We start from the raw sequence: 14680 nt of genomic DNA, 5'->3' as shown, positions 1-14680 counted from the left end.
TGAGAGAGGTGAAGAAGAGCAATTATTTCTGCTGGGAGGTGTTGCTGGGTTGGAGCCTGCAATGGTTGTAATCCTCTCAGAACCTTTATTTCTTCATTAATAAAAGCTATTGAGGTTCTTCTATGTGCTCTTGTTTCAATTATGTATTGTGATGATTGCATGTTTGGTTTACACTAATCCATGAACCAGTTATGATTGCATGCCTCTTGTAGTTTCCTTCTTTGTCATTGTGCAGGATCTCATTGCAGCTGGGTGAGCAGAAGGACAAAGAGCTAGGAACAAATGGCCAAAAAGGAGAGTTTGGATTCGACATTAAGCGCAAGGCAACGGTTAGTGCTTTCTCCATCCTCTTTTGCTTTCATAAAGAAGTAAACTTTCAGTAGTTTGTTTTACAGTTGTTGCTAAGGAACTGTCACCCTTAGAGTGGGTTAGGGTCATCCGAGTCGGATACTTTTCCCTACAACAAGGAGGTCAGCACGCCATCACCTGTTGCACCAGAGCAAACATTTCATATTTGTCAGCCTTCAGTAGCGGTACTTGCTCTTCAAATTCCTCAATCATTTTCTGTCGCTTTTCCCATTTCTACTTTGCTTTCTCCATCAAGGTCATGTAATCAATCACTACTTTCACAACTTGTTCTTGAATTCCACTCATTCCTTCTCGGTGGGATTCCAAATAGATATACCCCCAATGAAGGTGAGATGCAGTAGCCTGCTATTTTTGAATTTCTACGGTGAACAAGAAATCCCGCGACTTAAACAGATGCAAAAATAACTCAGTTTGTGTGGCTGTTGAAGTGGTAGGCCTATCTTAAGTGTGTCCTACTGCTAAAGTGGTTTTGGCTCTAGGATTTATGGCAGCCCAACCGACATTCCTCTTATGCTTCCTTACTCGTCTTTATAAGTGTAATACTTACTTCCTTAGCTTAATAATTTCCATTTTTAATTGTATATTCTCCTTAAATTGCGACCGATACCTTTCCTGGATGGAGGCCCTTCTCTTTGCATATTTTTCAATGAATTCCTATTTGATAATGACCTCCTCCATTGGTCTAATGACCGATGTTGGATTTGGTGGATTGACGTCAGTAAACTCATCAACCAGCTCCTATTTCACCCTTATTTTTTCTCTCTACTCCACAACTCGGGGAACGACCCCAACATCTTCTTCTGCAGGTCTTGGAACCTCCATATCTTCCCTGAATGACTCTGGATCCATTGAAGGCCCTTGCAGAGTATCATTTTTAAGGACATTTTCCTATGGCTACTCTGTTGCCTGGTCATCTTCTTCCATTTGCTCAGAAATTGGTTCTGGCCCTTGCGGGTTGGTACCAACAACAATGTTTTCTTCCAATGGCTCTGTGCAAATAACACCAGCCATAGTTTCTTCAACTTGCCTCTCAGTCGACATTGGTTCTTGTGTAATGGTGTCGACCACCAGTTCTTCAATTTTCCCAATTTGTCCACCAATCGACACTGGTTCTTGTGTGAAAATGTTGGTGATGGTGCCCATAATTGTCCCTACAAATCTAAGTATCATAGGAGAGATCTTTACTTTCACAAAGCATCTAGGGGAAATTTTCTCTTTCCCCTCTTGGTAGGGAAGTAGAAAGTGGAGAACGAGGGATATCCTCTTCGATTTCCATCCTTTCAGCGCCTGACATTTCAATTCTTTCTCCTTCCCCTTTTTCTATTGATTGTTTCACACTCTCCTTCTCCTTTTCTTCCTATGCCAACTATTTTTCAATTTCGGCTACTTGCTCGGAAGTCGACACTGGTTCTTGTGTAACAACATAAAAACTATGGCTTCTAATTCTTCCATCAGTTCCTCCACCACTTTGGCAGGCAACGTTGGTTCTTGTGTAACAACGTCACCTACAATTCCTTCCATTACCGAAAATTCTTCCATCAGTTTAGCTATCGATGTTGGTTCTTGTGTAACAACGTCACCTGCGCTTCCTTCTACTTCCATTTCTCCTGCTTCCATATCGGTAGTCGACACTGGTTCTTGTGTAGAAACATCAACTATGACTTCTGCTTCTACCTCCATTACTTTTTCTTCCAGGTCGACAATCAATGTTGGTTCTTGTGTAACAACATCATCTGCGGTGCCTTCCTCTACTGGTGATTTTTTTGCAGCCTATTCCATCACCAATTCTTCCAATTGTTTTGTAGCCAACGTTGGTTCTTATGTAGCAGCTTCTTACTCTGTCACTAATTCTTCTTCCTCTCTTGCCGACATCATGACCGCAAGTTATTCTTTTGATAATTCAGTGAGTTGTGGCCAAGCCACAGAAGTGTGTGACAGGGCATGCACCACTAGTAGCCTAACAAGCCCTTGGTTTGTGAGGACCGCCAATGGTTGACGTGATCAACAAGAATACCATGCCATTAACTAAAGGTTATTCCATAAGAAATATGGCATATCTAGAGAATCCACATGATGGAACCGAAGGCATACAAGAAGTTTAAAATGGTATTTGAACAAGGTATATAGCCAAACTTCACAAGTAATGTATCGCATAACGAAGCACGCAACCTCAGCCCATGGATGTGGCAAGGATTTCTGATCATATCCCCTTCCATTCTAAACCACGGTTTCTCCTGCCTATAAGAATAATTCCAGAAATTCTGGTAAGGGTGATTTTCGGGCGAACCATTTCTACCCTCCTTGCGGGAACTCGTTGAGAGTCAAGATAATTTCTTCAGTAACAAGAATGTCCAGCCCACGGACTCTGGAATAGTTCCCATCCAAATTCAATGCAAATTTGACTGTAAAGACTTCATCAAATCCCTACAACCTCTCAAAATAGGTGTGTCATCCTACATCTTGAAAAACCTGCCATACATTCATATGGCACCGGACTTACGATGTGTCTTCCAGTTCATGCCTAACAGCTTGCCCACCAATTCTTCCAGTTTCTCTATAGCAACACTCGAAGTAGCAGGAAAACCGTTGAGGAGAGTGTTAGCCGGTAAAGTTGCGATGACAGGGATTGAAGTGGCAAAGGATGTAGTGATAGGGAAATTCAAGACGATGTTATGGGGAAAATCCATGGTGGATCGTGGTAATAACATAAATTATTGCAACGCATTGGGAAGGACCATAATTCAATGCAATCATATGTAGTTCAAGTTCCAATACATACGGATAAATGTGCAAGGTATGGTGGGGATCAGAATAATTATCGTGGAATGAACGCGTTGACACAAGGTTCAATAACAATAATGAAAGATCATCATTTCTATTAAATACGACATCTTTAACATTAAATAAGATACCTCCCCCCATATAAGGGATAATTGCCCACAGTCATGTCATAGGTGATATATCAATCAAATCCACAAAGTCAGCTGGAGATGTACCTGGCGACTTACCTTGACGGAGTAACAACACCATAGGAGTAACAACCCCGGATGAGTACTTAGACTGAATTGCTATGAACAGAGTAATAACACCGGAGGAGTAACAACACCAGTGTACTTAGACAATCACGATGAACAGAGTAACAACACCGGAGGAGTAACAACACCAGTGTAATTAGACAAAATCACAACGAACGGAGTAACAACTCCAGTGAAGTACTTTGACAAAATCAGCATCCACAGAGTAACAACAACGGAGGAGTAATAGCACTAGTGAATTACTTAGACGAAATCAGCATCTGCATAGTAACAACACCAAAGGAGTAACAAACTGAAGGAGTAACATCACTAGTGAAGTACTTAGACGAAATCAACATCCGTAGAGTAACAACACTAGGGGAGTAACAACACCAGTGGAGTAACAACACCAGTGAAGTACCTACAAGAAAAATAATGATAGATTAGTAATAACATTTTATTATATATATATATATATATATATATATATATATATATATATATATATATATATATATATATATATATATTTTAAGGAAGAGGTGTAGGGGAAGGGTTCTCTGCACTCACAATTTCAAAACCAGAATTATCATAGAGATATTTAATAAAGGAGTATTTGGAAACTGGATGATGATACAATCTGAGTTGATGTCCATTTACAATCAGGGGAGTATGTGCCTCATCGATTATTACGAGTCTAATTGTCCTGTTATTAAACATCGTGTCGACTTCATATGGTCAAGTAGAGTTTTCCTTTAAAATATTTGAACCAAGAGTCATAGAGAAACGCCCAATCTCCTCTTTGAAACACCTTTTTATTGATAAATTTATCATGCCATTTAGTTCGTTGCTGCTTAATTGCAGCAATGTTCTCGATAACTATCAAACAAATTTCATCCAACTCATTTAACTATTCCAGTCAGTGTTTTTGGGCTTCTGAAAGATCTAAAACTACTTCAAGGGTTGTCCTGGGTGTCTTAATTTCGAATTCCACAGGAAATAAAGGGGATTTCCCCCCAAAGTACCCCAAGAGGCTTTTTGGCCCAACTTCAATGATGGTTTGCTACAATATTTGTAAGGATATTCTCCAACACTTTATTCATACTCTCGACTTGATCATCCGCCCGAGGATGATATGGATATGTCCCTCATTTCTTGATTCCACACTTCTTCATACGTCCTGCTATCAGATGTGACGTGAAGTGCGCCCTTCCATCTGAAACTATCTCTTTAAGTGCTCCATATCAAGCAAAAATTTCTACGAATAAGAAGTTTGAGACAACCTATTATGTTGCTTTTGCAACAATCTTGGCCTCTACCCACTTTGTCACATAATTCGTGCAGACCAAAATGTGGACTTTCTGATGTGAAGGTGGATTGAATGGCCCAATGAAATTGATAACTCATTTCCCAAAGGACTTAAGAGCTAGTTGAGGTTGTAACGACATCTCATCCAACCGACCAGGTTGTCCCATCCGCTGGCAGCTATCGCACCCTTGGACATATTTCCTTGCATCACAGAAAATAGAGGGCCGATAGTACCCCTTCTGTAACACCTTATGACCTGTCTGCTTATCTGCAAAATGCCCGCCACAAGGGCCATCATGAGCAACCTTCAGGACATCATAGATGTCATCTTCACCTATGAAACGTTGGATTTTTTTATTAGGTCCAGTATAAAATAGGTATCCCTCTATCCACGAATATTGGGCACTATGATGGATAATATTTTGTTGCTTTCTGTATCACAAGTGTTGAGGTAATTTTCCTGTAGCAAGATAGTTAGCAATATCTACATACCAGAGAGTGTGAGTAGAAATTGCAAAAAGATGTTCGTCTGGAAAACTATCCTCTACAGGTGTACCTTCATCACTAGCATCCAAATTAGAAAGGAAATATCCAACTACATTATCTTTCCCTGGCTTACCTACTATGGTGATATCAAATTGTTGAATTAATAATAACCATCTCGTAATACAACTAGGAGTTATCGGTTTATTCATCAGATACCTGATGGTTGTATGATCAGTGTGCACAAAAGGGGGATACCATGTAATGTAGTGCCAAAACTTATTAATAGCATAAATAACAACTAAAAACTCCTTTTCAGTTACCATATAGTTCAGTTTAGTAGGAGTCAGATTCTTGTTGATGTAATAGATCGTGTACGGTTTCTTGTCCTCCTATTGTCCTAAGACTACCCCTACTGTGGTGTGAGAAGCATATGTAGAGATATGAAACAAGATCTTCTAGTCAGGACCACATAATATTGGATCTTTGCAAACTATATATTTGATTTTCACAAAGGTTGTTTCACATTCATCTGTCCACACAAACTCTGCATCCTTAGATAACAATTTAAAAAGTGGAAATTTTGTCTTAGAATTTTTTCTATAAAAAGTCTATAATAGCCAACATAACCGATGAAACTACACACCTATGTTGGTGTCTTAGGTTTAAGAAAATTTAATATTACCTCTACCTTGGCAGGATCAACCCAAATTCCTACAACTAAAAGCAGGTGTCCCAACACTATTCCTTCTTTCATCATCATATGGAATTTCAATGTACTAATAAAAACATGTGTTTGCTTACATCTTTTAAGTACTTTCTCTAAGTTTTCCATACCTTCTTCAAAAGAATACCCATATGAAGTGAATTCATCCATGTAGATTTCAACACTATAATTGACTAGATCAGAAAAAATTCCTAATATTTCCCGTTGAAAGGTAGTGGGTGCATTACAGAGACTGAATAGGAAGACTCGATATGAAAAGGTTCCCCAAGGCCATGTGATGGTAGTTTTATCTTGATCCTTAGCAGCTATTTGGATCTAGTTGGACTCACTAAATCTGTCCAGAAAGGAGAAGAACTTCTTTCCGGCGAATGTATCAAGGACCTGGTCAATAAAGGGTAAGGAAAATGATTTTTTGAGTTTCTTTATTTAATTCTCTGTAATCAACACAATCCACCGCTTTCCATTCTTCTTCAAAACAATGACTAGTGTGGATACCCATCAACTGTTCGATATTGGGTATATAAATCCCACATCTAATAGTTTTTTTTAATTTGTCTTTGACAATGTTCTTTAAAGAAGGATTCATTTTTCTTTGTGGTTGCCTAACAGGTCGACATTCTTCTTTAATGTATACGTGATGAGTACATAAGTCAATAGGGATTCCTTTCATATCTATATATTCCCAAGCAAAGGCTTCTTTCTGTTCCCGAAGGACTTTCAGTAACCGTTCATACTGGGAAGGTGAAAGGTCAGGATTAACGTTCAACATCTTCCCTGGTTCAATTTCTACAGGAACACTGTTACGAGGTACAATTACAGGAACATTTTCAACTTCAGTCTCAGGTTCAATGACTTCCTGAACATTGCAACTCATAACAGATTCTAATAGCTGGCGGGTTGAATCAGAAACGAAGTTGGGGCTGTTGATAAAGGTACTAATGGCATCATCTTCCATTTCATCTTTAAAACAGAGGGTCTCACCAATAGTAGTAATTGGTCTAATTTCAAATTTTCAAGCTGTTGTCGCACATGCTGCTGCCTCCCCTAGGTCTTCTTATTGTGAACGTTGTTGCCTCCCCTAGGTCTTCTTACTGCGCGGTAGCCTTGGCCTTCGGCCTCCTACCATGGCCCCTCTGGAAGCTCCACTAAAGGGGGTTGATCCTTAACAAGCCTTTTCTGATCTAGTCAAATCTCTGCCTCCACAGCACCCTCGTCCAGCAGTATCGAAGTTCGTCAAGAAGTTGGATGTGTTACAAGAAGTTAACTTACCTCCAACCCTTCCTCGCATGGCTACTCTTTCTCTTGCAGAAAAAGGTCTCATTGGTCAACTCACGGGCCTCTGGCCATCTCCAAAAATTGTTCAAATGTGGGTTGAAAGGAACTAGTCCAACAAAATTCAAGGAAAAATATCCATTAAGTTCTGCGGGAAAGGGTACTTTACCTTTCATTTTGAATACAAAGAAGATAAGGATCTAATATTCATAAATGGGCCCTATTTCATGGATTACAGAGGCCAATATCTCAATAAATGGACCCCAGATTTTGATCCTGAGCTAGATGTTCCTAGTGTTGTTCCGGTTTGGGTCCGGCTCCCTCATCTCCCTCTCCATTGCTGGGGGGATGAATCGATTCATGCCATTGGGAACGCAGTCAAAAAATACATTGATCGCAACGAACCAAAAGAAAACATGCAAGCCTATGCGGATCTGTGTTGAAGTGGACCTTGGCAAAGGCCTCCCTGAAGCCATCAAGCTCAAAGTGGACGACTGGAGCCATATTCAGCATCTGGATTACGAGAAGATTCCATTCAAATGCAAGGTATGTCATGAATATGGCCACTTTGCCAATAGATGTACTAAACTTATTGATGTAGAGAATGGCCCACAAGAAGAGCAATGGGAAATGGTTAAAAAAAAGAAGTCGACCTCTTCGTCCAAAGCTCCCCCTGAAGCAGGTCCTTCGACCTCTATTGCAGCTCGCCCCTCCTCTTCCTCCCCTGCCTCATCTAACCCTCCTCCCCTCTCCCATCCTCTACCCTTCTCTTCAACCAATCCCTTCTCTATTTTATCCCCTCCTGAAATCCATCCCCAGGATCCCACTCCCCCTCCTTTGAACCAAACTGATACCACTGAATCCTCTTTGCCCCTGATCATCTCCTCTCAGACTTCTCTTGATCCTCCCCTTAATAGAATTACCAGGAGTTCCTCCAAAGATCACGGAGCCACCAGTGAATCATATAAGAAACCTGGTCCGGGTAGGAAAATTGCCAAGCAACATAGAGATGAGAATGCACAGAAAGACATAGCAATGGGAATTCAAAACCCCATAGAATCTTATATTCTAGGGAAATATGATAAAGAGGCAACTAACAAGGACCAAGGGGGGAAAGCACCTCCCCGTACCCCACATACCCAATGATGAAAGTCCTGTCTTGGAATAGTAGGGGACTAGGGCACCCCTCCAAGGTAACAGCCCTAAGAGATCTTATTCACTGTGAGAAACCATGAATTTTTCTGTTACAAGAAACAAAGCAAGGCCAGCAGGAAATGAGTGGAATTATTGAACAGCAGAGGCAATACAAAGGTAGCATCAGTGATTCAAGAGGAGCCTCAGGAGGAATAGCAACACTCTGGAACCAAAGCACATGGAACTACAAATCGGAAACTGTTAATCAGCATTGGATCAAAACGGTCTTGGAAAATAAAGTAGATAAGCAAATTATAGTCATCTATAATATTTACGTTCCTAATCATTTCAGAGATAAGGAGTGTTGTTGGGATGATCTTAAAGCCAACATAGATGCAGAAGAAAACTCTAACATCATTTTGGGAGGCGACTTCAATCTTATTCTTCATGCCAATGAGAAAAGAGGAGGTAGTTTCACCCCTGATCCATACAGAACTCACTTAGAAAACATCATGCAAGATCACGATCTTATGGATATTGCTCCAAAAAATCGAAGGTATACTTGGAACAATCACAGGTTGGGCATAGGTAACATTATGGAAAGGCTTGACAGAATTTTAATTAATGTCTCGTTTCTCTCCTCTTTCTCTGTTGGATATGCCAGCATCCTGCCTTTTTCAGCCTCTGATCATTACCCTATAACACTCATGTTGGAAACCCACTGCTCTCTCAGACCCATTCCCTTTAAGTACAGTTCCCTCTGGAACTGCATTCCAGCAATCAAAGAGATTGTTCACAATTCTTGGAACCAGCACGTTGAAGGGTCTCCTGGTTTCATTTGGGAAACCAAACTAAGAAAAACAAAACAGGCTATAAAAGAATGGGCTAAAACTAGTTATAAGGAACCCGAGAAGGTCAAAAAGAAGATTAAGAACAACCTTGATTGTATTCAAAGAGAAATAGAGGAGCACAGCCTCTCTCAGGAGAATAAAAAGCAAGAAAGCGACCTCTATTTACAGCTGTGTCGAGCAAATAGAGAAGAGGAATTAAAATGGAGGATAAAGTCGAGGCAACTTTGGTTGCAAGGGGGAGACAAGAACTCAGCATTTTTTCACAAGCAAACTACAGCTCGAAAAATAAGGAATAATGTAAGCTCCATCCTAGATGCTGAGGGCAATCGAAAAAACACACAGGATGCTATTCGAAAGGTTGCCACAGAACATTATCGAGATCTCCTAACTGAAACAAAAGAAGAAGAGGACTATACAGAGCTGCTTCAACATCTTCCTACTAGGATTAGTAAGGAAATGAATGACAGTCTAAATAAGGAGATTGATGAGGAGGAAATCAGAAGATCGATCTGGACACTCCAACCTGATAAAGCTCCAGGTCCAGATGGCTTCCCCATTTGTTTCTATCGAGCCTTTTGGGGAGTTATAAAAAAAATATTTGACTAAAATGCTCAAATGGATCCAACGAAAGGGTAAAATAGGGGGATACACTAATGCTACTCATCTAGCTCTCATTCCCAAAGAAAATCGCCCCTCTTCCTTTGCTCGATTCCACCCATCTCTCTCTGCAACTCTTCCTATAAAATCCTGACCAAAATCATTGCTTCTCACCTTAAACCCTTTCTCCCTTCTCTCATCTCTGAAAACCAAGGGGGGTTCTTGGCCAATAGACAAATAACTGACTCCATTCTCCTTGTTCAAGAAGCCATTCACTCGAGTCAATCCAGAAACGAGAAAGGGTTTATCCTTAAACTTGATTTGGCTAATGCATTTGACAGAGTAAGGCACTCCTTCCTCCTGGTTGTTCTAAAGAAGATGGGATTTGATGCAGTCTTTCTAAACCTCATCAAAGCTTGCATATCTGGGCCCTGGATCTCCCCTCTTGTTAACGGCAAACCGGGAGAAGCTTTCCAATCTTCCAAAGGTCTAAGACAAGGTTTCCTTCTTTCACCTTATCTTTTCATTCTGATGGCTAAATCCTTTACCAAAGCGTTGTACTTCAATCAGAGGGTTGGCTTCATCACAGGCATAAAATTTGGGAATAGAGTTAAGAATATAAGTCACTCACAATTTGCTGATTACACCTTGTTAATTGGAGGAGCATCCATCACAATAGCCTGGTGCTTCAAGTCTCTCTTAGATAAATATATGAGGTACTCTGGTGGTTTGGTTAATCAACTGAAAAGTTGCATTTATGGTTGGAATACAGCAGCACAGGTCCTTCACAATATTGCCAACACCTTTGGAGTCTCTTGCAATTATGACTGGACTCATTTTTCTTATTTGGGCATGCCTGTAAGTGCAGGTCCCTTGAAGGCAGAAGTCTGGGACACTGTAATTGACAAGATGAAAAGAAAAGTGCAGCAGTGGGGCTCCATTTGGCTCAACCCAGCTGGCCGCCTCATACTTCTTAAGTCAGGTATTTCTTCTCTACCTCTATACCAATTCTCTCTCCATCAAGCTCCGGCCTCCTTTCACTATAAAATGGAAGTCATCCTCCGCCAATTCCTTTGGCAAGGAGGGAAAAATGACAAAAAGAAATTCAATTTGGTTAATTGGAAGCAGGTAATACAGTCCCAAGACCGAGGAGGTCTTGGAATCAGATCCCCCAAATTCCTCAATCTAGCATTCGGAGGCAAGATTGTATGGAGATTTATAACCAGCCTTCCTGCCTGGTGGAAAAGGGTGCTGGAAATTAAATATTTAAACTTCCCAAGGCAGCAGCTACTTGATCAAGATATTCCCAATAGAGATTCTTCCAAAATTTGGCATTTATGCAAAAGAGAAATTCCTCTAATGGCTCAGAACACTTCTAAAGTCCCTAAGGGAGGTGCCAATATTAATATTGGAGCTGATAAAATTATGGGCCAGCAACCAATAAACAGTCAAGTCGGAGTCAATCCTATTCTCTCATTTTTTGATAGAGTAGGTATCCATCATTTGGATCAGATTTCCCAGTGGGATCCCCATTCCCATCTATGGTTTGGGTGGTCCTTCCTAGCCATCCCCAATGATCTCAAGGCAAGCTTATCTGCTCTTCAATCTCATCTGCATAGTATAGCTCCTATAAAAAAGAATGATTTAGATGGATTTCGCTGGGATCCATCTGGATCTATTTATACCATCCAAGTTGCCCATCAGTACATCTGCAACAATAACTATCCCATGCCCATATGGAATCACTGGAAAATGATCTGGAAATTTGAGGCCCTTCCAAAAATCAAATTTTTCCTTTGGACTCTTCTTAAGGGGAAAATCCTTACCGCAGAAAATTTGCAAAAGCGCGGCATCAATGGCCCTTCTCGCTGCCCCAATTGTCAAGCTGCCGAGGAATCCATTCATCATCTCTTCATTGATTGTCCCTTTGCTATCACCTGCTGGAGGAACTTATCCCATAACAATCATATTCCTTGGAACAATCAGGATTCTATAGGAGAAGTTATTCATCAATGGAAAAAGAATTATCCTTGGCAGCAAAGGAAGAATAACATAGTTAAGAGGGTCTGGGATACCCTTCCTTACACTATGTTATGGAACATTTGGCTGGCTCAAAATCGTAAAGTTTTCAAGGACAAGGATTCGACCATAAGAAATCTATGCAACAAGGCAAGGAGTCTCGCCCTCGAAACTATATCAGTTAAGAACCAGAGAAACATAGATATCACTAAACTCAGTGTTGAAGAGTGAAATTTCATTGGTTACTTGTTGGATAAAAACAACAGTAATCAAAATGGAAACACTGCTAGTAACAGGCATAGTAATGTTCCTCATAACTGGAAAATTAGATTAAAGGAAGAAGAGTTTGCAATATGGCTTAAAAATTGCAACAGACATTATATTTTTTTTTATGGGGCTTCAAAGTCAAATCCTGGAATTGCAGGAGCAGGAGGAGTCATTTTTAATGCTAATGGGGATTGCATTCTATCTTATGAATGGGGACTTGGGCACATTTCCAACAATAGGGCAGAATCTTTGGCCCTATATCAGGGACTCATCCAGCTCAGGGAACTTGGTATAGGTACAGCCCTGATTTTTGGAGATTTGGCGGTTGTCATCAGTCTAATGGCTCAGAACAGGGAATCCTCCAATGTTCTCCTTTAGCAGACCATTAATCGATGTCAAATTTTAGGCCAAACTATGACAGATTTGTGCTTCCACCATATCCTACGCTCCCTCAACAAGCACACTGACTCCCATGCCAACAGAGCATGTGCCAGGCCATTGGGCAGCCTTCTTTGCAATGACGTGGAGACTCTGCACTATTTACCATGACAAAGATTTTTTATGTCTTCAATCAGATTTGCAGTAAATCTGAGATCCCTGACATTTTGGAATGGTCAAAGATCCATCAAATCCTCTTCATGACTAAGATCTGCATTGGGATCTGGCACTCCCTAGAAAATTTCAATCTCATGCTCTTCGTCAGACGATCGGCCGTCTTACTTCCAATCGGCCATCCCTCCTTGGCTCCGCCGGATCGCCCCCTTGATCTCCCTCGTCCCTCCTCTGTTCTTCCCTCCTGTCCTTTGACAGACCCCCCGCACTCCTCCTCTTCTTTATATGTCCCCCCTTCCTCCCCCTCTCACATTCTACTATTTTCCTTCATTGTCATCTTGTATCTCTAGTCTGCTCTCTCTTCCCTGCGGTCCCCACGGCCCTCGCTTCTTTCCTCTGATTCAGCTCCCCATCAGATTCTTGAACCTCTGGTCTCTCCTCATTTCATGACTCTGCTCTCAGTCAGCAACTCTCGCTCGTGCCTCCAAGTGCAGCGACTTGCGCCCGTTTCCTGGTTCATCCGGCTCTTTTATACTCATCCTCCTTCTGCACCAATGGCGAGGAGCGAGGATTGCCTCCATTGCGCCGATCTTCAAGCTGAGTTGGAGCAGTTAAGAGCCCACCAAAAGATCTTGGATGCCAAGATTGACAACCACCAAAAGATCATGGAAGCCAAGATTGACAACCAAAACTGACTTATCAATGAAAAATACGAAGCTGATATTAATTTGTTTCTGCACAGAATTTCTTCATTGCATGAGCAGTTCAACCAGCTATCCAACAGGTGTGCTCACGCTGAAGAATCCATTGAAATACTGAAATATATGATGGAAAAGAGAAATGCAGTACCTACAAGCTCTTCAAGCATCAAGCAAGCTGGAGAAGATGATAAGCCTGAAGAATCTACAGCGCGGCATATCAGCCACATCAATATAGATTGACTATGTTTTGAAAATGTTGTTTTTTATTGCTCCAGTTTGTTAGGATTTACTTCTGTTCAGTCTTTTCTTCAAAGCCTAAAAGGCAGGAACAAGGAGGATTTTGTTACTGTAACTCCTTCTCTCCTAGCACTTCATGGCATCTCATTATGTACCTCAGGGGATCAAACTCATCCTCTCTTTTTTGAAATATAATACAGCAACCGACTATGTTAAAAAAAAAATTGGTCTAATTTCTTCATTTTTCAGGTTCAGGCCCTTTCACAGGTAGAGATTTTTGTATTAATGTAAATCCTGGTATATCTAATGAGCTCGGTTCTGCAGGGTGATAAAGGATAAGATTATTTGTAACTTCCCCATTGGATATTACCATATTTCCTAACTGACACCCAATGTAAGTGTCCGCGGTCACAAGCCATGGTCTTCCTAAAATCAAAGGATGCCCACTGATTGGGGATTAGGTATGTAATACCAAAATATTGATAGGGTACTGCCATAAGTCTACTGAAATGGTTATATCTTCCAACTTCCCTACCACACTTATAGTAGATCGATCTGCCAATTCTAGGATGGTAGGAGTTGGTTTAAGGTTTCACAGGCCCCACGGTAATCACAGTTACAGAAGTTATGACATTAATTGTTGCCCCAAAGTCTACCAGCACATATGGGATATCAATCCCATTAATCTATACTGTAAGAATCAGGTTCCATGGATCCCTGTACTTAACAGGTGTAGGCTTCCCCAACATTATGTCTAATAATTTTCCCATAACGTGAATAGTGAGTGGATCCTTTGGTTTTCTTCCAGGTTTCTTAGAGAAATATTCTTTGATCATTTTGGCATAAATCAGTATGTCCCTCATAGCCTGAAGTAATGGGATTTTGACAAATAAATTTTGCAATTTCCTTAAAAATTCAAATTCAAGACGAGGACTCTGTTTTCTCAAGGATAGTCTCTCAGGATAAGGTGGACCAGTATGACACCCTCTAGTAACAATTTTTTGAGAAGGGGGTTGTTGTTCCATAGGTGTTTACATTGAATCATAACCAATTGTTCCAGTAGAATTCCCAGGTTATGATTCTGAGACTTCATCATTAGTATGTTCAATGATTATTGGTGAAGTCTGAGTATTTACCACCCAACCAAAC

The sequence above is a fragment of the Pinus tabuliformis genome, chromosome 8 (genome assembly GCF_031772625.1).
Source record: "Pinus tabuliformis cultivar Carrire ecotype Pingquan chromosome 8, CPIR1, whole genome shotgun sequence".
Lineage (NCBI taxonomy): Eukaryota > Viridiplantae > Streptophyta > Pinopsida > Pinales > Pinaceae > Pinus > Pinus tabuliformis.
Note: the sequence above shows the minus strand (reverse complement) of the source record.